Source organism: Mustela nivalis (assembly GCF_964662115.1).
Source record: "Mustela nivalis genome assembly, chromosome: 4".
In the NCBI taxonomy this organism is placed as follows: Eukaryota; Metazoa; Chordata; class Mammalia; order Carnivora; family Mustelidae; genus Mustela; species Mustela nivalis.
Window position 1 is genome coordinate 122,289,615 of NC_139023.1, and position 26,585 is coordinate 122,316,199.

Genomic DNA, 26,585 nt, shown 5'->3' on the forward strand with positions numbered 1-26,585 from the left:
TTTTCCTCTCCAGCCTGGCTTACTGTTACTGGCCCAGTATTTGAGCAAACCTAGAATACATATTCTTTTCAGATGGTATCAAGTTTCAGCCAGTTGATCCAATTTTTCTAAAAGAGCTCTATCATGGGTATGGGGCTAGAAGGTGGGGTTCCACTCATCGAGGTCTGCCATGCTCTGGCACACCTAGTAAACAGGTGGGCGAGGCCATTGCAGGTCAGCTCTCAGGAGAGAACGAAGGAACTTTCTCAGGGATAATTCATTCATTATAAGGGAAGTGAGTCTGGCAGAAAACCTTGGCCCTGTAACAAAAAGTCTCAGTTATTGGATGGGAGTGGCCACTCACAGTACAGGCTGGTGTGTGTACTCAGATCTGCCTCCTGGCCCTGCTCCCTCTGGGCACGCGGCTGTGTGTGTGAGACTGAGAGTGTGTGAGCCTGTAGGGGGGATGTTGGGGCATGAGGAAGGATATTATTTAAGTAAAAACTGAAAGAACTGTGCTGAGAATTCTGTGAGAAACGGGAGTGGGAGGAAGCAGAACCGGTACCGCCTACAGGGAAGGGAACTTCCCCACCGCTGGTCAGGGACACTTGGACAGGAGCAGGGTGGTGCCCCAGGGACATGGTGGGAGCTGAAGGGAAGGAATGAAGTCTGGACGAGGGCCTAGGATAGCGTCGCTTGTCCTTTAAGAGAGATTCCCCAACCAAACCACAGACTGGGGTTTCCCTGCAGCCCTTTCATGTTGCCATGGGAGGATTTGCCGGCTGAGGCGCAGATGGAGGAAGGCAAGAGAAGGAAACCCAAGTTCAGGTGCAGTGTATTCCTTTTCCTGGGGCTGCCATACAAAGTACCACAAACTGGGTGGCTTAAAACAGCAGAGGCTTGTTCTCTCCCAGCTCTGGAGGCCAGGAGTGTGAAAGTAAGGTGTTGGCAGGGCTGCGTTCCCTCTGAAACCTGTAGGGGAATTTTCCTTGCCTCTGCTTCTGCTGGTTTACTGGTAGGCTTCGGTGTTCCTTGTCTTGCTGCTTACATACATCATTCTGGTCTCTGCCTTTGTCTTCACACAACATCCTCCCCGTGTCTCTCCATGTCCTCTCGTGGCCATCTGTTTAGAGGGACAGCAGTTGTCTTAAAGGAGGGGCTCCCTCTTCTCCGCAGTGGCCTGATCTTAACAAATTATGTCTGCAAGGCCCTATTTTCAAATAAGGTCACGTTCTGAAGTACGGTGGGGTTGTCCACTTGTAACACACACTCATTTGTGGGCCCGTGTAAGGGTCTCCTCATCTCCTTTTTCTGCTGTTCCTCAAGTCTGGGGTTCCTGAGAAATAACTGGTGTTGGGCTGGTGCTCTAATTGATTGGCGGTGACTTTTGGTTTCCTGGAGCTGCCCTTCCGGACCGTGGGGGCTTGAGATTGCCAGAGCTCCAGGGGCAGCGGCAGGCCCCATGTGTTTTCTGACCCAGCTCATTGAACCTGGCCTTTTGGTCCAGTGGACTTTATTTCTGAGTCATTTGTTTTGCACATCTGCAAGAGCCTATCCAGGGGAATTCTGTATGCTATTTACGCAGTCATGAGTGTCAGGAACAAGTATCTTCTCTAATGGATTTTTTTTTTTTTTTTTTTTTTTTTGCCTTGTGGGGAGTAAGTGGGAAGATTGATGAGCATTTCAGTATGTACCGACGCTTCACGGGCAAAGCCTTGAAATCAAGCTGTACTCCTTTGATGAGAATCCAGAAACGTGTGGTTTCTGAGACCCCTGGCAGGCTGTGCACGCTTGCTGCGTCTGTGTGTGTGGCCTTGCCTGCGACCTGTTTCCTCATCGGTTTCAGCTCAGCACAGAGGAGTGCCTGCGGGTTGCTTCACAAACCTAAGAAGATTCCCCGGAGCCTTTTAAGGGTTTGGTGGGGGAATCCTTTTGCTGTTTCCTGGAAGCCCGTGCCTGAAGATGAGTCTCTTTCTGCTTCCATGTATTTTAATGGCAGGCGGCTGGGTGTCTCAGTGTAACCCTGAGGAGTAGCTGTGTCATCGTGAACTTAGACACTTCTGTCATTCACTTTCAGGTGGATGAATGGCACATCCAAATTGCCTGTGAGTTTGGCTTTCATGTAACTTAATTAGCAGATTTGTGTTTTGGGAAAGTCTGATCTGTGATCTTGAAATTGGTTACGGTTGGTGTAATTCATGGGTAATTGGGTGCCTTCACAGTGACTCCTCCCATCATTAGAGGGCTGGGGTGGTTTGTGGTGGCACTGGGAGAAAGGGAGAAAGCTCTGGCTCCCCATGCCTTAATCTTTTAATCCATTTAACCTGGGTTGTCAGTGTCGGCTTCATTTTAATTTGAAAGTATGCTAAGGTAGTTGGGAAGGGGTTTCATTTACTCACCACATTTAGACCATAATTAAGGGAGGAAGGTTATCCCCAATTGCCCACATTTCTTAAAGTTACCTTGAATTCAGTAAGGGTCCCTTAAAGTTACACTTCTCTTTGTTGGAAACCAAAATTCTAGTTTAAAAAAAGAAATGAGGCTAAAAGCAAACAAAACAAGCATAGCAAAACCAAACCCCAGTTCTGAGATGTTACGTGGGTATGATCCTCATGAGTTCCGTAGCGTATCCGTGGCACGTAGACTAGAGTTTATGGGCACACAGATACCAAGTAACACACATCAGTTTCTTGCTGAGTTCAAGGTCTGTCACTTGAACATGCATTCTTTACAATTTTTTTTCTTTATTCCTGCTTTTGAATTGGGGATAAAAGGGAAAAGTGGAGGAGAGAGATGCTCCAGGAGACCTGAGCACCTGTGATAGTGACTAATAAAAGAGAAGGGGGAGTAGGTAGGAAGTAAGTGCATCAGGAAACTGGTTAAGAAAAGGAGAGTCTGGGGGCGCCTGGGTGGCTCAGTGGGTTAAAGCCTCTGCCTTCGGCTCAGGTCATGATCCCAGGGTCCTGGGATCAAGCCCCGCATCAGGCTCTCTGAGCCTGCTTCCTCCTCTCTCTCTGCCTGCCTCTCTGCCTACTTGTGATCTCTGTCTCTCAAATAAATAAATAAAATCTTTTAAAAAAAAAAAAAAAAAAGAAAAGGAGAGTCTGGATTGCGGGCGCTTTTTGGTTAGGGATTTTGATCAGATAGATGGTGATTGTTGTGTTAATCTAATAAAATAAGTCACCAGTGTTTTGTGTTATTTTCTCAGTGGTCCATGTCATTTTTCTGTCCTCTGTAATCATTCAGGTGATTGGTAAAAATAACTTTTACTCCTCTAAATCTGTTTAGGGACAACTTTATATTTTTTTCCATTAGTCATTTTATTCCAATCTGTATGGTTTGTGTATTTGTTTTCTTAATATAATGTTTTTTTTGGGTGCCTGTGTGGCTCAGTCCGTTGAGTGAGGTCAGGTCATGATCCCATGAGTTATCAGATCATGATCCCAGGGTCTTGGGATGGAGCCCTAAATTGGGCTGCTTGCTCTGTGGGGAGGCCATTTCTCCCTATGCCTCACTTTATCTCATGAATAAATAAATAAATAAATAATAAAAATCTTTCAAATAAAAGTAATGCTTTTTAAAAGTTTCTTTAAGTAGGGGCGCGTGGGTGGTTCAGTGGGTTAAAGCCTCTGCCTTCGGCTCAGGTCATGATCTCGGGTCCTGGGATCAAGCCCGGCATCGGGCTCTCTGCTCATCAGGGAGCCTGTTTCCTCCTCTCTCTCTGCCTACTTGTGATCTCTGTCAAATAAATAAATAAAATCTTAAAAAAAAAAAAAAGTTTCTTTAAGTGATATCTACACTCACTATGGGGCTCAAACTCACAACTCCAAATCAAGAGTCATGTGCTTTACCAAGTGGGTCAGTCAGGTGCCCCCAAATCTCACCTTTTTTTTTCCCTCTAACCCAATCAGTTCAGTACCTTTTTTTTTTTTTTTTAAAAGATTTCTTTTGGTCTTCTGAGTAAAGACATTTAATACCAAAAAATTGTTTAAGCTATTATAATATTAGTTTTCTATACCAGTATAACTTTTGGAGTATTTTTTCTTGTAATGGCTAGTTTTAGATATATTTGGCAGAACTCAATAGATGGTATTTCTACCATAAAGTAGAAACCTGATTAAGAGACTTTAGCATACTTATTATAGCAAATAAATGAGAAATAGCTAGCTTTTAATTTTTATGGAAATCGGAATCCTAAAATTTTCATAGACATTGAAGCCTTGGAAAGTTAAGTCTGTTCTGTCCTTCAGGGAGGGATGCTAGGAGGGACAGGCTGACTTGAGCATTTTGCTTTATGCCACTGAACATGGGTTGTCAGACTGGCCTGCTGCCCTTGGGGTGACATCCTCCCAGAGAAGGTGTCTTACCCACATTTGTACAAAAGCACCATATGGGCCAGTCCTGAACTTAATTCTGCCTGCTCCAGTTTTATTATACTAAGCATGTGTTTCTTTTGGAGCCTAAACAGTTCATTTAGAAATTAAATTAAAATGTTAATTATTAAAACTAAGTATGCTTTCACATACTGGGTTTTCTATGCAGACTAGCATACTACACTTTATAGTTTAAAGCACATGGCCATGTGTTCTCATTTGCTCTAAGCTTGTAGATCGTATCTAATCTGGAAGAGGGGGGTAATGAAACCAAGATTCTGGGTTTAGAAACATTTATTAACATTTAACATTTCTGTTTGTTTTTTTTTTTTTTTTTTTAGTAAGTACTAGCTCATTCGTAGGAACCTCTCAAGAGAAAATAGCCTTATTTCAATTTTACCCTGACTTTTGAGACTCATGCCTCTCAAGCTTTCAGTTCTCACCACAAATGAGAGGTGCTGGGGCTGAGACCGGAGTCCAGGGATCAAGCCACCAGACTTTGAATTTCTCACACTCATGGGTGTGATGTTAGTTGAAGTGATTAGAAAATTCTCACTTACTCTCATTTCTTCCTTGAGTTTCCCTCTATTCTGAGATGAGTAGAAAGAAAAGCAAGATAGAATAGTATCATTTAATTACATATACTGAAATGTTAATTCTTGTAAACTGGGGAAAAGGCAGAATGGAGTTATGGAAACTTTGACCTAAAAAAAGAACTTTGACCTAAAAAAGAACTTTTTTTTTTTTTTTAGAGATTTTTTTATGTGAGGGATAGTGCAGGTGCCAGCCAGGCAAGATGTGGGGGCAGGGAGGGAGAGAGAGAATCCTCAACCAGACTCCAAACTCCCAGATGAGCATGGAGCCCTGACATGGGGCTGGATCTCACAACCCTGAGATCACCACCTGAGCTGAAATCAAGAGTTGGACACTTAACCTACTGAGCCACCCTGGTGCCCCTAAGAAAGAAGATTTTTTTCGTATAAGTATTTAAGTTAGCTCAAGGGGGCTGATCAAAACATCCATGATGATGGTGACCTGTAATTAACATGCTGGTTTGATTGTAGTTAATTCTTAATAGTTAAAAGCCTAGGACTAAAATATTTTTCTTTTGAGTTCACCCTGGATTAAAAAGAGAGGGACCTTGTTGAAAATTTGAATTTTTTACTCACCCCTGTCCAAATCATTACATTTTCCAAATTAATGATGCTTCAATTGGAGAGATCTTCAATGACCATTTTGAATTTATATTAAATAATAAATATGCACAAAATTTTGTTTAAATCATTGTCTGAGTCTCAAGGTTATGCATAAAATATCTCAAGCTTGCCAAATTAGACTGGGGAAAATGAATGTTATACTGTAATTACTGATTAAAAGGCAATATGCTCATAATAGGAAACTGGAATTGCATGGTTACTAGAAAGCCCCCAGAAGCATATTGGTTAACTAGTAGCTTAAAAACACAGTCTCTAGTCTCAAGGAATGTATAGTTTGAAGAGAAAGAACACATGATTTTGGTGGCACATGAACTAATGTATGTTTATGAGCAAAGTTTTTAGTTTAGTTCTTTTTACTTGTCTTTTTTGGGGCTTTATACCTATAATGTTGGGTGAGGGCTGGGGGCAAGGTGGAAAAGAGTCAAAGAGAAAATGGGATGAGGATAGGTGAGTGGAAGAGTGGTAGATGGGAGATGAGTAGCAGGCAGAGGTAAGGAGGAGATGGCTAGACTGGAGTCCCTGTCTTCCCCCTACCCTTACTTCACAGGAAGCTAAAGAAATGAGCCAAGGTCAGGAGCCTGAAGTGTTCACGTGGGCAGAGCTGTGAAATACTGTGCTGAGACACAGGCAGATATGGTAATATTTACCTGAGGTCGGGTATTTTTTCCAACCTCAAGGTAGGAAGTCACTCAAATGGTGTGCAAAATGATGTGCTTGGGGCCAGACCACCTTGATCTGAATTGGATATCCTACTTCTCAGCTGGCTGCCTTTGGCAAGTTGTCAACATGGCCTGTGCCTTAGTTTCCCTTCTTTAAAATGTGGATATTCTTAGTAGTACCTGGTGGCAGAGTTAAAAATAATTTAACTGGGGTGCCTGGGTGGCTCAGTGGGTTAAAGCCTCTGCCTTCAGCTCGGGTCATGATCTCGGGGTCCTGGGATCAAGCCCCGCATGGGCTCTCAGCTCAGTGGGGAGCCTGCTTCCTCCTCTCTCTCTGCCTGCCTCTCTGCCTACTTGTGATCTGTCTGTCAAATAAATAAATAAAATCTTTAAAAAATAATAATAATAATTTAACTTTATTTAAGAGTTAAATAAATATATGTAAGGCATTTAGGACAGATCGGGGCACAGAGCTGCCCTACACAGCTGGGGGTGGGACTGAGATGGCCCTCACCTGGTGGGCAGCGGGTATGCTGGAACATCAGTGCATGGCGCAGGCCCACACCCTTTGCTGGCTTCCAGGAGAGACCGCTCTTTTCAGGAATTGTTGCATTTGAAAAGCTGGAACTCGTGGGGAAGGCCCCTGGGCTCCCGGTGTGACCCCATCTCTGTAGTAGCTAGCTTCCCAGCTGCTTGATCTCTTGAGCCTCTGTTCTATTATCTGTAAAACTGAGCACCCATCTCACAAGGTTGTGAGGGTTCTTTAAAGGGGTTACATATACATTGGCAGCACCTATCAAAGTGTGTGTGTACTTTAAAGATATTATGCTTTCAAGAGTTTCTTGAGGAGACAGTAGGATGTGTTTACAAATATGTAAATGTATATTTACATGGGGAAAAACGTATTTTCCCCTATTTATAAAAAACATATAAAAATATTTTTTCCCCTTTAAAAAACTTATTTTCCCATATTTATATAATCAGCCTACTTTATGTTGGGAAAGAAGTAGAAACAATTTATACCGAGGGCATCCACGTAGATAACGTTATAATAAAGTATTGGAGAAAGATGTTCATGACACTGAATTTTTGACAGAAAAATATGGACTGATTACTGGGGTGATCATTTTGCTGCGTGTACAAATATTGAATCGTTATATGGTACACCCGAAACTGATGCTATTTGTCAGTTTTATCTCAATAAAAAAAAATCTTATAATGAAATCTTGTCATGGCCCCTCCGACAGTTCCGTCTCCAGCCTCTAGAACGTCTGCTAGCCCTTCCTAGGGTTCCCTTCTCCAGACCCATAGTCACTCTTGTCCGAGAAAACCACTTCCCACTCTTCAGGTGACACTACCCGAAGCAAGGGTGACAAAAGGTACTAATGTTGACGAGCCTGGGCCAGGTTCTGTGATAGAGTTCCCCACATACTGCTTTGTCTTGTCCTGATAATGGCTCCCAGGGATGTAGTTCAGAAGTCAGAATGACCGATATGCCACAGGGCACATGCGCAGTCTTCAAGAATGCTCTGGGCAATGAATGGTCAGTGTTTTTGTTTGGGAGTAAAAGATTATTTTTATTTTTGCTTATTCTGCCATAAGGTACATTACTTTAAAAAAAAAAAAGATGCCTTGAATTAGGGAAATTCACATTAAAAGGAGGAAACCGATAAATAATGACTTGTAATCCTTGATACTCTGAATGCTGGGAGCCAGGGAGAGCCCCTTCTGCCAAGGTGGTGTTTACACATGGGATGCCCTTGCTTCAGGTAGTGTGACCTGCAGAGTGGGAAGTTGTCTTCTTGGACATGAGGAGTGACTGTGGGGTGGGGAAGGGAACCCAGGGCATTGAGGAGGGTGGAGGTAGAGCTGTGGGAGGGGCTGTGACAGGGCTGACAGCTGTGGGCAGATTCTGGCAAAAGTCTAGACCCAGCTCTGAGCCAGGGTGCTGGGAGTGTGGGGGGTGGAGCTCTGCCAGGTGTTTACCCATTAGTTGCTCAATCCTGGGGAGGTGTGAGGGGGTCCTCGGAGAGGAGAAGTAGCTCCTTGGCAAACACGTAGGAAAGCATCTCAGCATGTTAATGAGGGTGTCTGGACTGGTGCTCAGGGAGTAGATGTCAGCCCAAGCCAGAAAAGAAGTCTGAAGATGAATTCCTAGAATGCCAAGCCAGCCTCACTGCAAGGGGTGTCCCTAAGAACCGGAGAGGTGGTTGGTGGAAGAGAAGCCCATGCAGAGTCAGGGTATCAAAGTAGATTAGGCTATAGATTTAATGGATAGAAGTTCTTTAAAAAGGATCAACCAGTACTTGTCCAGGCATTAGTTCAGAAGACTGGTCTAAACTACAGTTTCAAAAAAGGAAACACAAGATTCTTAAATTACTGAACACTTTATTTAGGCCACTCTATTACAGTGGGGATGGGGAGACCCACTGAGCCAAAGGGACGGTAACCTTCCAAGAACCCCCACCAATCTTATTATTCATCTGCAATGGCCATGCATGCCAGGGAGGACTAACCCTCCCCCCAGCCCCAGAGATGTATTCCCGTCTAAGTCATCCCCTTTTGCATAGTTGTGTGTCTTGTGTTACCATGACAGTGTCATGACTGTCCCCTCCATGTTGCCAGCAAATAGTTTAGGGTTAGATGTTTATGAATGACAGTTTTGAAGGCAGTGTTATTTGAGGACCTGAGGGAAAGTTTGCCTCACCTCAGCACCAGTGAGAGTATGCTGCCGAGGGGATGGCAAGGTGGGACATTTCCACAGCTGGACCTGCCTGTCCTGAACTGTTTAGGACTTCATGTCCTGGGAGTCATGTGTGAGAAATCCTCTTACTTACCTTCTTCTGAGTTAGGCCTCAGCTGCCTGAAGCTGAAAACATCCTGTTACTCCTGTGTCAAGTCCTTGAGAGAAACCTGTGACTCTAACCCAGTTTAAAGCTTTTTGCTCCATGGAATCATCGACCTAGAGAGTTAATTTCACTAAGTTGGGTCTCCCATTTTGTTATTCATATTTTCAGAAACATGTTTTTAAAGTCTTCGTCTCAGGTAAAGCATTTCCCACATTACAGTTCAATTTCTGGTCTGTTGGAGCTGCTTTGTCCTGTTCTGGAAAAGAAAGTTACTTGTGTGCTGAACACACAGATATGAAATTATAGCATGTTGACACAAATACCTCACACAGAACAACCACCAAATGAACCACACAAACCTCATGTGCAACATGTACATAGCAAGCACAGCATACACAGCCCACACTCAGACAACACACGCATACCCACAGAAGACAGGCACACACCATGCACGGACAATAAACGTGCTCCCCAGAAAAACTGGCTCTTCTTGTCATGGACTTCATTGTTTCTACCTTTTTTTTTTTTTGGTTATTGTTGTTGTTAGATTTTATTTATTTATTTATTTATTTGAGAGACCAGGAGAGACAGAGGGAGGGAACATGGGCATATGAACAGGGAGGAGCAGAGAGAGAGGGAGAAGCAGTCTTTCCCCTGATACAGGATTCAATCCCAGGACCCCGAGATCATGACCTGAGCCGAAGGCAGATTCTTAACAGACTGAGCCACCCAGGAGCACCTGTATTCTTTCCCACTCTTTACTGTTTTCTCTGTTTTTAGAGAAACAGAAATACTTAAAAGTATATTCTTTTTCTTATGAAACATTTCAAAAATAAAGAGAACTTGAAAGGACTATGCAGTGAGCACCCAGACACACATCTCCTGGATTCAGCTTCTCCTGACATCCTTAGAGCTTTCGCGAGCAGGGGCCTATGTCTGAGCATTTTGAAGTTTTTGGCTAAAAAAAGAAAAACGTTATGTTGCCTTCTCTTTTCATTTTGTCAGTTTGAAGGCACAGTTCCCTTTCAGTCTGCCTGCTATTCCCTGAGTCTTTGTTAGTTTGGGGAGGCGGGTGGGAGAAGGTGTAGGAGGATGGAAAATGAGCATCTTGCTTTCCTCACAGACATTGCTAAGTGGGTTGTGGATGGAGCCAGGAGTTTTGAGGAGTCCTGTGCAGGAGGCCCTTCCCTTCAGCCCTGTATATGGTTTTGCTGCTCCGAATGAGAATGAAGAGACTGAGGGGCCCTCCCCTGCTGGGAACTCTTCCTAAAAGTCCACTTTGGGTAGAGAAGCAGATTACAGTCAGAGCCAAGGAGGGCCGAGGCCAGCCTTCCCTGCTCTCCCACTCATTTCCGGCTCGCTGTTTAATTTGAAATCCTGGAACATGTGTTTTAGTGAATCGGTTCATAAAAATGTTTTTGCAGGATTCTAGAAGGCTAGAGGCTGTGCATTCTTTAGTACTCCATACATGGATAATTGCACTGTGTGAGTGAGTGTGTGTGTGTGTGTGTATGTATGAGAAAGAGACCAAGACAGAGTGTGTATATGTAGATTGTATTTTTGGAGGCGGATAGGGAGGTAGAGGGTGAAGACAGTTCTTTTAAATTCTCTCTTCACAAGATACACTTAGCACTTATGCCAAGGGTGAACAATGAAGAGTTGAGATTCCTTGGCCCTCTGGATCCCCAGGGTCTTCTCACTTGGCCCTTCTGGGCAAGGCTGGGCCTCTTCTTTTTCTGTTTCAGTCCCTTTGGAAACTAGTTAGAAGGTGGAAATTGAGAAGTTGCCATTTAGAAGTTTATATAACATATGCAAGAGAGAGTCTGTTCTAGACTTTGCAGTTATATCCACTTTGAGCTTTTCCCAACCTCTCATGCCTACTGGAATTAAGTGAAAGTTCACCATACTGCACAGCATAGCTCATTCTGCATTGGTAGCATGTATGTGGTGTGTAAGTCTGAACTGGGTTGGTTTTTTTTGCTTTGAATGCAGTCTTAACATGGAGAACTTGGGTTTCCTCTCATTTTCTGAAATCTTTACCTGGCTTATCCTAGACACAACCCATTTTTTCCCTCCTTTAGTATTTAGAGAGGTGGGTTAGACCTGAACTTATTGTTTTATCTTCTGAGCCCTGGTCCTGGGTAGTGACTTTCCCTCAGAGACAGCAGGGTTAGGCCAGGCTGTGGCATATCGTTCTCTGGTGCTCGGTCTGGACAGGAGTCATCTAGCCCTGCCAGTGAAGAAGTGGTGTCCTTTGATGACACCCTTCGCACTTGATTGATGATTCAACTTCAGCTTGAATACTTCATGTGACGGGGAGTTCACCACTTTGGGAACTCACTTTCCATATTGGAGCGTATCGCTTTGTTAAGCTGATGTTTGGCTATGATTTCATGTTTGCCATCAGAGGCCTTCCAGCAGTTGATTCCAGCCTGCCCTCTGCAGCAACACAGAACGAGTCCACTCGCTCTGCCATCAGACAGATGGCAGTTCCACACAGATTTGAAGACCATTATCAAATATCTCTAGGTTGATTGTATGCAATTATTATTTTGATACTTCAGGCTAAATCATTCCTCACTTTTTTTCCAGTACTGTTATTTTGATCTAAACTTTTTTTTTATTTTAAGTTTGGCCAATACTGGATAAAATGATTCAGTTGTGATCAAAAGGGTGCCATATGCAAAGAATTGGTTTTTTCTTCGTTTTTGGGTCTCGACTCTGCTTATTTTAGTGAGGACTAAGATTTCATTAGTACTTGTATCAGTCTCTTCCCACAGGGTCTGTGTTGATTTTTTGGCCAGACAAAACCAAGAACAAAAACCAAAACAAAACAACCCCTTAAGACTTTCTTTTTCTCCTTTTTATCAGGAACTGTTAGGTTCTCTTTCTCAACACAGACTTAAGTATTTAATTGTCTTCTCAAAAAAAAAAAAAAAAGTCTTCAAGTATTTACATTTGGTCTTGTTAGGATTCCATTTTGTTGATTTGGACCTACCTTAGCCTGTTGTGACCAAAGGAAGCCACATATGTGTGCGCGTGTGCACACACACACACACACACGCTTTTTTATTTCTCATTGTGAAATTAGTTCCAGACTAACCACATGACTTAGTCTCCTCTCTCCCAAGACCTCATCTGATATGACAGGACAGGAATTTAAAAGGTAGAAAAAGCTCATAATGAATAAATGTTTGGGAGAGGAGCTCTTAGTTGTTACAAGGAATGTCGAAAAAAATTCTGGAAGATCAAAAATGGGTGAAGATGATAACTGACGGAGGACCTAGAGAAAAGCCTACAACGGGAAATATAAGGGGATCTACTAAGCATGACAGGATAAAGAGAAGTTTCTCCAAGGTTTTAGGGGGAGAGTGGGCAGGGTTTGGCAGGGTGCAGTTCACTAATGAAGACACTACAGTGGGAACTAGGTGCTTGACTGGGGATAGGGGCTTAGCACTCCCACCTCCCAAGGCTGTTGCCAATATTAAAGTAAATAATGTATGTAGTTTGTTTTCTGGCACATGGTAGGAACTCTCAGAATGTGTGTGCAGGTGTTAACGCCTCTCCTGGCCATACCTGCTACTACTACGAAGGTGAAGAAGTGTATCACTTAGGATTAGGATCAGCTTCACGAGACAGAAAACCTGGTGGCATAAACAAGGTAGAAGTGGAGTGAATGGGAAAGGAGTTTGCTTCTGGACCGCTCATTAAGTCGTCAAGCTCGATGGTCCATGATTGTCAAGGTTTGGCTCCTTCTGTCTCCCACTTCAAAATGACTGCTCAACCTGCATAATCCTGTTCCTGTCACTTCCAGGAAAGAGAAAGGAGCTTCAGTGGCATTTGGCCTTCAACTTCCCTTTAAGGTCACTTCCTGGAAATAGCCCCAGAATTCTAATACACATTTCATTTCCAGAACTTAGTCAACATGATGGCCTCTTTGGAGCAGGGTTGGCTGGGAAAGGAGTCTACTCTCCCACCATGTGCCCGGTTTAAGAATGTAGGGAGAGGGTAGTTGGGTTATGGACATTGGGGAAGGTATGTGCTATGGTGAGTGCTGTGAAATGTGTAAGCCTGACGACTCACAGACCTATACCCCTGGGCAAATAATATAATATATGTTAATAAAAGTAATTTTTTAAAAAAGGAGGAAGGGAAAACAACTGTTGATGGCAGCTAGCCATTCCCTTTGTCACAACAAGCCTTTACTTACCAATATATTAGGACCTCAACTTCTGGAATATAAGATTTGCTCCAACTCTTTGGGATTTAACACAAAGGTCCATTAACCCAGAAAAGCAGACTTTGGTTGACCTGTGAATTATTATGTGTTAGACTGGGCATTGAACCACAGAAGCTTTTTATATGGCTAACGTGCCTTTAAACATACCCTGCTGAAAAAGCTTAACATTACTTTTGAAAAGATCTGCAGATAAGGGAAACACTGGAAATCACTAAGACTATCTTGAGCGGCTGGTAAGAGTCAGACATTCCCCTCTGGTAAGGAGACAGTTCCTGCAGATTGCTTTGACTGTTAGCAGCATTTGGTGTTCATAGCTTGTTACTTGATCTCTCTGCCCTGAGAGTGCTAACTCTGCCGTCACTCCTGGGAAATCTACATCTTAGATTTTTCACATAATTCCCTTGTGTTTGGACGATAGCTATGGGGTCCGTGACCTTATTTCTAGATATGAAATTTCTAGAAAGCCAGTTATTGTGAAGTCTCATCTTGCTGGATGATTTTTTTCCCCCTAATCTTTCTGACCATGTTTATTTCTATTGACCCAAATACTTGAGATTTATTTTTAGTTGGAACAACTCAGATGCCTAAAGGTTAATCTTAAACTCTATAAATTGTACATTAAAACAAAGACATAATTTCAGCTTCTCACACTTAACTTGGAGAATGCTTTCTCACTTAGGAAACTTTTCAAAAGGCTTCACACTTAGCAAATGTTCATGTGATGTTTTCCATTGCTGTAACTTTTCTTGTTTAATTCACTTTTTCCCATTAATCATTTTTAAAATGCAAGGGAATTTTCACATTTCAGGGATCTGGTTATTATTCCTTCCCGTCCTTGGAGCATAACATAGCTTTTATTTTTATGTATGTATGTATGTATTAAAGATTTTATTTATTTATTTTACAGAGAGAGAGAGAGAGCAATCACAAGTAGGCAGAGAGGCAGGCAGAGAAAGAGGGGGAAGCAGGCTCCTCACCGAGCAAAGAGCCCAGTGCAGGGCTCGATCCCAGGACCCTGAGACCATGACCTGAGCTGAAGGCAGAGGCCCAACCCACTGAACCACCCAGGCGCCCCATAACCTAGCTTTTAAACATAAACTAGGATGGAATTAACTGAATTAAATAGGAAAGAATTAAGGTTCGGTGGCACAAATGGGCAGCTATTTGAAATGTAGACAAATTAAATCAATTCTATTAGTTACTATCATTTTTCAAATTGAGACATTATACAACTGCTAGGATACAGCTTTGAAAAATCTGTTAGGCTGTCTTTTTGGATACACCGAAATATTAATAGGTAAGAAAAAAACTTTGCGTATATACGAAATCAATGCCTTAATTCAGTTTGTGGCCAGAGCCAGGACCAGGGGTTGGAGAACCTGGGTCCTGCAGGTTACTAGTAAAGTGGTTTGGGGCAAGTCATTTGACTTCTGAGTATTTCATTACAAGAAGCAAAATAAGGCTGTCTGTCCTGCCAGCCTCATTGCAAGAATGTAATAAGACACTGGTTGTAAAGTGCTTTGAAAATGCTTAAGGGTCATAAAATGTAAGGGTTTTTTTTCTTTTTTTTTCCAAAAGATTTTATTTATTTATTTGACAGAGAGAGATGACAGGCAGGCAGAGAGGCAGGCAGAGAGAGAGGAGGAAGCGGACTCCCTGCTGAGCAGAGAGCCCGATGCAGGGCTCAATCCCAGGACTCTGGGACCATGACCTGAGCCGAAGGCAGCGGCTTAACCCACTGAGCCACCCAGGCGCCCTAAAATGTAAGGTTATATTATGAAAGAGTCATATAACTGAGACTAAAAGCAAATCTTTTTTTTTTTTTTTTTAAGATTTTATTTTTTTGACAGAGATCACAAGTAGATGGAGAGGCAGGCAGAGAGAGAAGCAGGCTCCCTGCTGAGCAGAGAGCCCCATGCGGGACTCGATCCCAGGACCCTGAGATCATGACCTGAGCCGAAGGCAGCAGCTTAACCCACTGAGCCACCCAGGCGCCCTAAAAGCAAATCTTTAATAAGAAAACAGAAAACTCACTGCTTTTCAAAATACATTGTTTTCACTACACATATTGAAGCCTTTGCTTTTAAATGTAGAATGAAGGCTAAATGTTTTGATTCTTTGTGTTTTATCTTACCCAAGAGAAAAATTGACTTATTAGAATGATAATTATTATGTTGCTTGGCTAGTGTAATATAAGTTTTCTTATTAATGATAACTTTTTTCATTTATGCCCTAGAACTAGCAAAATGTTGTGATTCTTTTAGCTGGACTATAAGATTTGTCTCTACAAAAAGGCTTTTTTTTTTTTGAATGAGTGTAATTTAGCATATATGAGAAGTAGAATCCTTGACTTTTTGCCTCTTCACCACTGGCAACATGCCACTTTAAGGATGGATGCATTCCCTTGAATCTCAGCTACTTTTTCCAGAGTGACCAGCTAAGAGAGTTTAGAGTTCAGGGAGCCATGTGGGAGGAGAGGTCAAGGTTGGCAAGGTGTAAGATACAAGGATGTAGGGCGAGTGTCAGGGACCCTGGTAGGAGGATTAAGACAACTTAGGTGTATTTTGTGCTCATAGATATAGATATTTGCAAATAAAGTATGCTAGACTGTCATGAACTCCAGCACTATAACTTCAGTCTTAAACTACAGTGTGAGTAAAAACATGTTTGTGCATCATTTGAATTAGTGTTTGAAAGCATATTATGTACTGAAGGGAAAAAGAACAATGTCCTGTTTCTCAGTATTCAAGTTCATGTTCTGTTTGGAGGATAAGTTTTGAGCTCATGACCTGTTAATGGATGTGGGATATTACTATAATTTTATCACCCAGCTAAAATGTCTTATATCCCTGAAATGAGTTGGTGGTAAAATTGTAAGAATTCAGAAGAAGGGAGCCAGTTTGGGGTGAGTATGGTGAGTAGGGCATGCTCAGGATATCAGGAGGTGCCTGGCCAGAGCATGGGGCATATTTTGTGGTTTCAAACATAAGTCTCCTGGAGAGGTCATACCAGATTTCCATAGCTTGAATTCTTGCCTGGGGAATGAAACTATTCCAGGAAGCAAAAAGGATCAGAGGGAAAGTGTTGGAAATAGAAGACGGTAACAAAGAAACAAGAACTTATGTATAGTTGAGCTGTGAAGAAGAAAAACAGAATTGTGCAGTGGTACTCTTTTTTATTTATTTATAGATTGTATTCATTTTTAGAGAGAACATACACATGGGGGAGTGGAGAGGGAAAGTCATAAGCAGACTTAGCTCTAAGCATGGAGCCCGACATGGGGCTTGATCTCATGACCCTGAGATCACCACCTGAGCTAAAAACCAAGAGTCAGACGCTTTAACCAACTGTGCCACCCAGGCCCCCCAGTGGTACTAATATTTAAAATCCAAGAAAACGGGGCGCCTGGGTGGCTCAGTGGGTTAAGCCGCTACCTTCGGCTCAGGTCATGATCTCAGTGTCCTGGGATCGAGCCTCGCATTGGGCTCTCTGCTCAGCGGGGAGCCTGCTTCCTCCTCTCTCTCTCTGTCTGCCTCTATGCCTACTTGTGATCTCTCTCTGTCAAATAAATAAATAAAATCTTAAAAAAAATAAATAAAATCCAAGAAAACGTTCAGAAAAGAAAAGAAGACTTCAGTGCCCATGAAGTACCTGGGCAAATTAACGCAAAATGAGCAGCTTGGAGATGCTGTCTAGATAAAGCATTACACTTCAGAGAAAAGGAAACAATAGTCTCAAGGATTACTTGCAAAAAGATTAAATAATATGCAAAGGCAAAACAAATTTAACTGTCCTCGCCTTCCTCAAAATGACTTTCAAAGCGAGGTCACTGTGGAGATGCCTTTTCAGAAGAGCTTATGGAAACTGATAACTACGCAGTTAAATCCAACCCACCCGGCCCTCAGTCCCTCAAGTAGCAAGCCTAGAAAACCAGCTTTACCCATACATCACCTCAGGGAAGAGTGTACTTTGGAGCCGTTGTTAAGGAATCTTTTAGAGGATGGACTTCATTTAAGCAAGAATGACTAGGGAAACGTCAGCAAGGTGACTGAGCCCCCCCCCCCAGCAGATCCTAAGACTAAAATCTTTGGAAGGGGGCGCCTGGGTGGCTCAGTTGGTTAAGCGACTGCCTTCAGCTCAAGTCACGATCCTGGAGTCCCAGGATCGAGTTCCACATTGGACTCCCTGCTCAGCAGGGAGTCTGCTTCTCCCACTGACCTCTCTTTTCTCAGGACCTCTCTCATTCTTTCTCTCTCTCTCTCCCTCTCAAATAAATAAAATCTTTTTTTAAAAAAAAAAAAAATAAATAAAATCTTAGGAAGGGCCAGGGATGGGAGAATGAAAACCTTCCCTGTAACTGTAATTGGCTTGTTTTCCGCCTCAGTGTGTGTTCCTTAGAAGCAGTTGCTGAGACAGAGTTTGTTGTACAGGATATTTATGAAGGATTAACACTTGGGGAAGTGAGGGGGCAGAGGCAGGGTTGGGTGGCTGGAAAGGTCAAATTGCAGTATAGGTCTGCATTGAGTCCAGTACCACGGGGAACTTCGGGGTGGTTATGGCCCGTCAGGGCTGTCCAGTGTTGGGCGCAAATGGTTGGGCTTTTATACCCTTGTCTTCATCAGTCATTCAATGTGGACTGCCCTTTGAAGGGCATGTTTTGGGGTGGGTGGCGGTCTGTGGCTGAGGCACACCTTGAAGGAGCTGCCTGGTAAAGGCTCTCTGCCCATAGCCATGTGGGTAGCTCATCTCCAGGTCTGCCATGCTTGCTTTTCCTTCAGTGGGAAGACAGTTGTCAAAGCAATCATTCAGAAGATGAATTTCTTCTCATTGGTGATGGTAGCCGCTCCCTTACCAGACCAGTTCTAAACATGATTCAGCCTTGGTCCTAGGACTGGCTGTAACTTAGTATCCTGCTGCAGTGAATGCCTTTAAAATTTGTAGAATTGTGGGGCACCTGGGTGGCTCAGTTAAACGTCTGCCTTCTGCTCAGGGTGTGATCCCCGTGTTCTGGGATCGAGCCCTACATCGGGCTCGCTGGTCAGTGGGGAGCCTGCTTCACCCTCTGCCTCTGTCCCTCCCCCTTTGTGCCCTCTCAGAGAAATAAGGCAAATCTTAAAAAATAAATAAAACATGCAGAATGGATTCTATGATTGGCAACTAAGAACTTGACACATGAATAGAATGGATTGTGTGGAAAACATCCTAGAGGCTGGGCAGTTAAAAGACCACTGCATAGTCCAGGTAGGGACTAGTGAAGGCCTGAACTAGAAGAGGCTTAGTAGACCATAAGAATGGATTTAAGAAGAGTGTAAAAGAAGGAATAAATCACACTTTAAATGGTTAGGATAAGGAAATGGTGGGGAAGATCAGATTTCATTCAGCATTACCTCTGGGGGATGGATTTGGGTGTGACATAGGGATGATTGGGTGTGTGTAAATAATAGGCAGACATACTTTTCAATTTATACCCTACCGTATGCTGTATTTATTATATGCTTAAAATATTTTTATGGTTTAAAAAAGCTCTAAGTTTTGAACCAGGAAGATTAAAAACATGGTAGTGTTCAGATATCAAATTTTGGTATGTATATTGTGCATGTGTTTGAGCCTATTTTTTTCTAATAGAAGAAGTCACAATAAGTCAGATGAAGGAAGGCTATGAAGACCAGAAATATAAAGTTAGAAAATTAGATACATGTTCTATCTGAATCTTCCATTCAGAACTTGTAAAGCACAGTGTGCTAAGGTCCTTAAATATTTTCTTCTCACATCTGCATTGTAGATAATGTCATCCACTAAGCAGATTCCCAGTGGAGATTGATTAATGGTGTATCTCATTGGTTTCCTTGAATTGAGGAATGTTATTTATTTAATGTTTGCTTTAGATGGCCCTTTTAAGCAGAATCAGGCCTATAAATACAGAGAACAAACTAATGATTGCCAAAGAAGTAGGAACACAGGTTGAAGGGGAATGGGAGATACAGGCTTCCAGGTATGGAATGAATTAAGTCACAAGAATAAAAGGGTATAGCCTAAGGAATATAGTCGGTGATAGTGTAATAGTGATGAAATGGGAGAAGTGGTAGCTACACTTGTGATGAACATAACTTAGAGAATAAATTTTGTCAAATCATTAAGTTGTACACCTGAAACTAATGTAATACTGTGTGTCAACTCTACCAAAAAAAAAAAAAAGAGAGAGAGAGAGAGAGAGAAGAGTCCTCTTTTCCTAAGTCAAAAAGATGGTACATTTTATCTGCATAGAACTGTACCACATATAATGCTTTTTAAACCATTGGTAATACTATTGGTGGGAATGCAAGCTGGTGCAGCCACTCTGGATAACAGCATGGCAGTTTTGCAAAAAGTTGAAAATAGAGCTACCCTACGACCCAACAATCTCACTACTGGGTATTTACCCTAAAGATACAAATGTAGTAATCTGAAGGGGCACGTGTACCTGAATGCTTATAGCAGCAATGTCCACAATAGCCAAACTATGGAAAGAACCTAGATGTCCATCAACAGATGAATGGATAAAGAAGAAGTGGTATATATACACAATGGAATACTATGCAGCCATCAAAAGAAATGAAATCTTACCATTTGCAATGATGTGGATGGAACTAGAGGGTATCATGCTGAGTGAAATAAGTCAATCAGAGAAAGAGAATTATCATATGCTCTCCCTGATATGAGGAATTTGAGAGGCAAAGTGGGGGGTTTGGGGTGTAGGGAAGGAAAAAATGAAACAAGATGGGATTGGGAGGGAGACGAACCATAAGAGACTCACAAAACAAACTGGGGGAAGGGGGTCAGGGAGAGGGTGGTTGGCTTATGGACATTGAGGAGGGTATGTGCTGTGGTGAGTGCTTGTGAAATGTGTAAGCCTGGCGATTCACCGACCTGTACGTCTGGGCATATAATACCTTATATGTTAATAAAAGTGTCTTGGTTTGGGGGAAAAAATACATTAGTAATAGATCTTTAAAAAATTAAAATAGGTTAACCTTGGTTTAATCTATAAATCAGAAATAAACATCACTCCTCAATTAACTAATTTTAATATTTAGATAGTAATTAGTTCAGTGGTTCTCAACCCTCATCTTACTATAGAATCCCTGGGGAGTTTTTTGTTTTTTGTTGGTTGGTTGGTTGGTTTGTTTTAATATTGATGTTACTAGCCCTAGCCTAAATTGATCAAATCATAATATGGACAGTCAGAGTTGAGACTGCTGCATCAGCTTGCTTTTGTAATAGACCGACAGCTGCTTCTATGGTGCCCTTGTTTTGATCTTGCTGACGGGAATATGATCTGTCAGGAAAGGAATGACAGTGTTCATTTTGAAGAAGACCAAATTTTCATTTCATTTTATTTTATTTTATTTTTAAAGATTTTATTTATTTATTTGACAGAGATCACAAGCAGGTAGAGAGGCAGGCAGAGAGAGAGGAGGAAGCAGGCTCCCTGCTGAGCAGAGATCCCGCTGCGAGGCTCTATCCCAGGACCATGAGATCATGACCTGAGCCGAAGGCAGTGGCTTAACCCACTGAGCCACCCAGGCGCCCCCCAAATTTTCATTTTAAAATGTAAACACATCTGATGATGCGAAAAGGTATGACAATACCTTTCGATATTAAGATTTTGATACCTGATTCTCATTTTTCGAAAAGTATGTGTACGAAACAGCCAAATTAGAATCTGGCTTTGCATAATTTTTTCTTAATTTTTATCCTGTGCTTCCCTGTCATTCCCATCTGCCTTTGACCTTGAGGTCTATTCATGTAGGAGTCTTAAGAGCAGTGGCCTTCAGATCCAAGATGATGAACATCTGGGGATACTTGGAAGCCTTTTCAAGGGACTATGCATGCACCTGTAATTGAAAGAGAATCCATTTCAGATTCTTAGACCTTGAAAGTAATCAGTCCTAAAATTGACCTGTGTCAGAAAAATGCTCTTGGCCCAGGTGGTTTGCTGGTTCTTCTTTCATACTTCCCCTTTCAGAATTACCTGTCTTTAAAGGAAAGACAACTTCACATTTCCCCTAATCATCAAGGTGCCAAGCAGAGGGATGAGGAGAATATTGGTGTGGTTGCTGAGAAAGGGAATGACTCTAATAGAAAATGGTCGTTTTGCAAATATAAGTTTCCTGTTCTTTACTGTCCATAAAATTGAGAGGAGATTTATGGAGTGTTCAGCTGATAAGTTATTAAATATCACACCCATGGATGCATATTATTACTCTTTGCTACAAAAATCTTCCACCTCCATCTACCTGTTTATGTGAACCCCTTTTCTCAATGCCTTCATCTGTAAGAACTAAACATAAGAGATTTCATGTGGAATCTTGTCTCAGTCCAGTAATAATCTACAAAGAATGAACTAATACGAGGGAAAGTCCCATCCATGTCATTAAAATAGACATTATTAATTATATATTGAATAATTATTTTCAATTATATTGAATAATTGTATTATTTTTTGGTCACTTTTGTCCTTACAATAGTAACTGTATCGAACTCAACTTAAAAGAAACTTTTAACGTTGAATTTTATGGTTAAATACCCAAATCTCAGTTTGTTTACAGATTTTTGTTACAGAGAGGTAGACTTAGGCATAAAAGTATATATAGTAAGAGTATTGTAGGGAAAGGAAAACAGAAAGATGAGCTCAAGGAGAAAGGGATATGATACACAATTTCCAAGTTTTGAAGAGTTTATTCATTTTTTTTTTAAATGAATGTTAGTATGTGAAAAATGCTGACGGAATTCAGACTAGAATACTTTTAAAAGTGATGTAATCATTTTATCTAAAACTCAATATTTACAAAATGCCAGAAAAAATATTCTTTGCATCTGTTTCAGTGTGCAATTTTGAATGTTAACTTCAAATGGTGTAGAGTACATAGTTTTTTGGAAACCTTTTTGGGATTATTCAAACAAAAATGTGAAGAACCCTGGCCAGGCTTATTGTGGGGGCAGGGTAATGAGGAAGACAGGGTTATTATTTTTTTCCTTGCTTGAAATACCTGGAAAGAGGATATTGCTGTACATTTTTAAGCCTCTCAGCAGTAATTTGACAAAAGAAGATTATTTGCCAGATTCTAAACAGGACATCCAAAAATGCACTCTCTTTTCTAAAATCCCTTAACTTCTTAGGCCCAGAGCCTTTAGGCCATTCCTGACATCTCCATGTCTTCCGCCCTCCTCCTGCTAAAAGTTGAATCTCTTTTAGAGGCCTTATTTAGATAAGCAGGCCATTTGTGTTATCAGTATATGTTAATGGCTTTTGTTTTATTTTTCTAAACAAAAACTTCATTTTTTACATTTATTTTTGAGGTTGTAACACTGACACACGTTATACTCTGAGTTTCAGGTGTAGGACATAGTGATTCCACGAGTGTATCCGTCATGCTATGTTCACCACAAATGTTAACTATCAGTTAACGGGGTTTTAACTTAGTTTGTCACATGCAGATAGTCTTCCTGTTCTGCTAATTTCCATTTTTTATCTGCTGGTTTTAGTTATCAAAGAGTCTAGAGAGATTGGGAATGCCTAAGGAAGTAGCTGGAGCCCCTGGAGAAAGAATTCGGATATACTGTGGTCTAATTGTGGCTCTATTGCCAGCAATCTGCTTGAATTTACAGTTCCATTGCAGACTGTCTTGTTAGCCTAAGGGGGCGGAAATCGGTGTTTGCCTTTCTTGTTGTCTTGGCCACAGCACATTTGTGTACTTATTAGGGAAAATTGCAAGACATAACTACAAAAGCTTATTTCTGTTGGTTCTAGGTCTCCACACTGGGTAGATGAGGAACTCTACTTTATCATTTTGGGGTTGACAGTTTCAAAAAGACAGAACCAGAAAATATTTATCAAATAAGTAGACTGAAGATTGAAATATGGCAGATTTGGTTTGGTTTTTATATTTTGTGGGCAGATTAGGTATTGGGGAAACAGTATAGATCATCTTGTTTTCTTATGTTTATTCTGAATTCCTGTATTGATGTTTCAGTAGCTGTCGTAACATAAAAATATTTAATAATATAACCCTTGTAAAATTGGTCTCCATTCAAGGCATGTCTTCCTACTTAGTATTAGCTTATGTTCACCGATTTCCCATCTAGTAGGTAGCTAATATCTTTGTGTTGGCAGTTGAAGACAAGAACATTGACAAAGAGTGATTAGTTGATGCTTCAAATGACAGCTGTTTAAATATCAAAACATTAGGGGATACCGTTTTGAAAATTACTAAGGCCCTTAAATGTTTTAGCAAATGTAACTCCTTCTGTGTCCTGTCTTACTAGTTTTTGTTAAGAATTGTGCTAGAAATTCTCAACTCTTGACTCATTCTTTGTTCCTGTTGAGACTTACTTAGGGTACAGTTAGGATTATAACAACATTTGTTAAATATAAAATGCTTATTTTCATAACTCAGTTTTGTTTTTTAAGATGTGAAGCCCCAAATAATTCATAATTCTCTTCTCTCTCTCTCTCTTATACTGTTGTGGATTTTAAGTGGCTTCCTTTGAGTAGCTTTTTTTTTCCCCCCAGGTACTAATTTTCCCTCAAAGACAGCACAGCACAGGCTTTGGCACCATGTACGTTGGTTTGAATCCCAGCTCACCTCCTGGCCATGGGCAACCTTGGCTGGGTAAATCTGTGCAAGCTTTAATTTCCTCCTCTGTAAAGCAAGACTAGCTGTAGCTTTCCCGGAGTGTTGTTGAGGTTTCCCAACAGCATGTGTGTAAGGCGCTTAGTGAGGGCCTAATGTGATAGCCAGGGCTCCATGCTGGGACCAGAGGCTGCCATGAGGTATTGACCATGTTACTTTGGTATCTCCGTCCCTTTGGGCTTGGCATTCGTCTCAGCTGTGGTGAGAATTTCTTCTTCTTCTTCTTCTTCTTTTTTTTTTTTAAAGATTTTATTTATTTATTTGACAGAGACATAGCCAGAGGGAACACAAGCAAGGGGAAGTGGGAGAGGGAGAAGCAGTCTCCCCGCTGAGCAGGGAGCCCAGTGCACGGCTTGATCCCAGGAACCCCCCCCCCCCATCGTGACCTGAGTTGAAGGCAGATGCTTAACAACTGAGCGCCCCCGCCAGGCACTCCAGAAATTGCTTCTTAATGATGTGAAACAAATCAGGGATGTGAAGTAATGGAAGTAGGAGGGCGTGTTTCTGTTTTCAAAGTGGAAATACAGTAGTTGTTTTTATTTTAAAGGTTAAAATGGCTAATTTTTGAGTGCTTGCCCTGTGCTGAATACTCTTTACAGCCCTCAACCAATGGATGCTCATTTAACTCTTCAAATACAACTGGGAGTTAAATGCCATTATGATGGGTACCTATCACTAACCCCATTTTAGACTAGGAAGTCAAAGGGAGTACCTCCTCAGGCCCACCTGGCAAGTGTAATGCCTGGTGTTTAAAAAGTTTTCTCAGGAAATACTACATAAAGAAGAAAACTAAAGCCACCATAGAGTACTGAGATCACTGTTTTAAAAAATAGCTTTATTTAGATAGAATTCACAGTTCACACAGTCCCGTGTAAATGTACCTGTTAACGGTATACGGTTCGGTGGTTTTTAGTATATTGGTCCTTATGCAACCATCACCATAATCTCAATTTAGAAAAATTTCATCACCCCAGAAAGAAATCTCATACCCACCTCCAGCCACTTCCCATTACCTCCACTGTAGTCCCTGGCAAGCACTACTCTATTTTCTGTCTTTCTGGATTTGCTTATTCTGAATACTTCACAGGCGTGGGATCGTACAACAGGCAGTCTTTTGTGACAGGCTTGTTTCACTTAGCATCATATTTTTGAGGTTTATCCACATTGTGACATATATCTGTACCTTGTTCCTTAGTATTACGAACTAGTATGTCATTGTTTGGATGTATGGATTTTGTGCATTTGGGATGTTTCCAGTTTTTTGGCTGTTATGAATAATGCTGCTATGAACATTGATTGGTGTATAGGTTTTGGAGTGGACATATGTTTTCAATTCTGTTGGCTGTGTATCTAAGAGTAGCTTTGCTGGCTCCAGTATAAGTCTCTTTGTAACATTTAGAGGAAGTGTTAAACCGCTTGCCAAAGTGTCTGCACCATTTTACATTCCCACCAGCAAGGTTGGGGAGGTTCCAGTTTCTCCATCCTCACCAGCACTTAATTACTGGACATTTTGATTCTAGCCTTGCTAGATGTGCTGTGAAGTGATATCTCATTGTGGTTTGGATTTGCATTTCCTTAACGACAAGTCATGTTTAGCATCTTTTCATGTGCCTAGGGCCCGTTTGTGTTATTTTTTTTGGAGAAATATCTATTCAAACCCTCTGCCCATTTTTTTTTTAAAGATTTTATTTATTTATTTGAGAGAGAGAGAGTGAGAGAGAGCATGAGCGAGGAGAAGGTCAGAGAGAGAAGCAGACTCCCTGTGGAGCTAGGAGCCGGATGCGGGACTTGATCCCGGGACTCGATCCCGGGACTCCAGGATCACCACCTGAGCCGAAGGCAGTCGTCCAACCAACTGAGCCACCTAGGCGTCCCGTCCCTTTGCCTATTTTTAATTGGATTAATTGTATATTGTTTAGCTATACAGTTGACCCTTGAATAACTTGGGTTTGAAATGCACAGGTCCACTGATGTGTGGACTTTTTCAGGAAACCCAGTACAGTACCGTAACTATATTTTCCTTATGATTTTTTTTTAAGATTTTATTTATTTATTTGACAGAGATCACAAGTAGGCAGAGAGGCAGGCAGAGAGAGAGGAGGAAGCAGGCTCCCTGCTGAGCAGAGTCCGATGTGGGGCTAGATCCCAGGACCCTGAGATCATGACCTGAGCCGAAGGCAGCGGCTTAACCCACTGAGCCACCCAGGCGCCCCTCCTTATGATTTTCTTAGTAACATTTTCTTTTCCCTAGCTTACTTTTTTGGTGAGAATATAGTATATATATATATACAACATATAAAATATATATATTTTATATATAATATATATATATAGTATATATATATATATATACAACATATAAAATACATGCTGATCAACAGTTTATGTTAGCGGTAAGGTCAACAAATAAACTGTTAGTAGTTAAGTTTTTGGGTAGTCGGAGATTACCTGTGGATTTTCATTTTGTGGGAACAAGCCCCACATTGTTCAGGAGTTAGCCATATACTGAGGTTTTAATGTATCCTTCCACAACTTTTTTTCCATTAATAGTGTGTATTGTTTTTACTGTGTATTTTTAAATGGGATTATTTGACA

At 41.5% G+C, this 26,585-nt stretch overlaps 1 protein-coding gene across 13 annotated transcripts in view; it reads left to right on the plus strand.

The window, feature by feature from the left end:
• Positions 1–26,585, plus strand: part of TMEM131L (transmembrane 131 like) — a 158,986-nt gene that overhangs the window by 22,566 nt on the left and 109,835 nt on the right. The gene's annotated exons all lie outside the window — the stretch shown is intronic.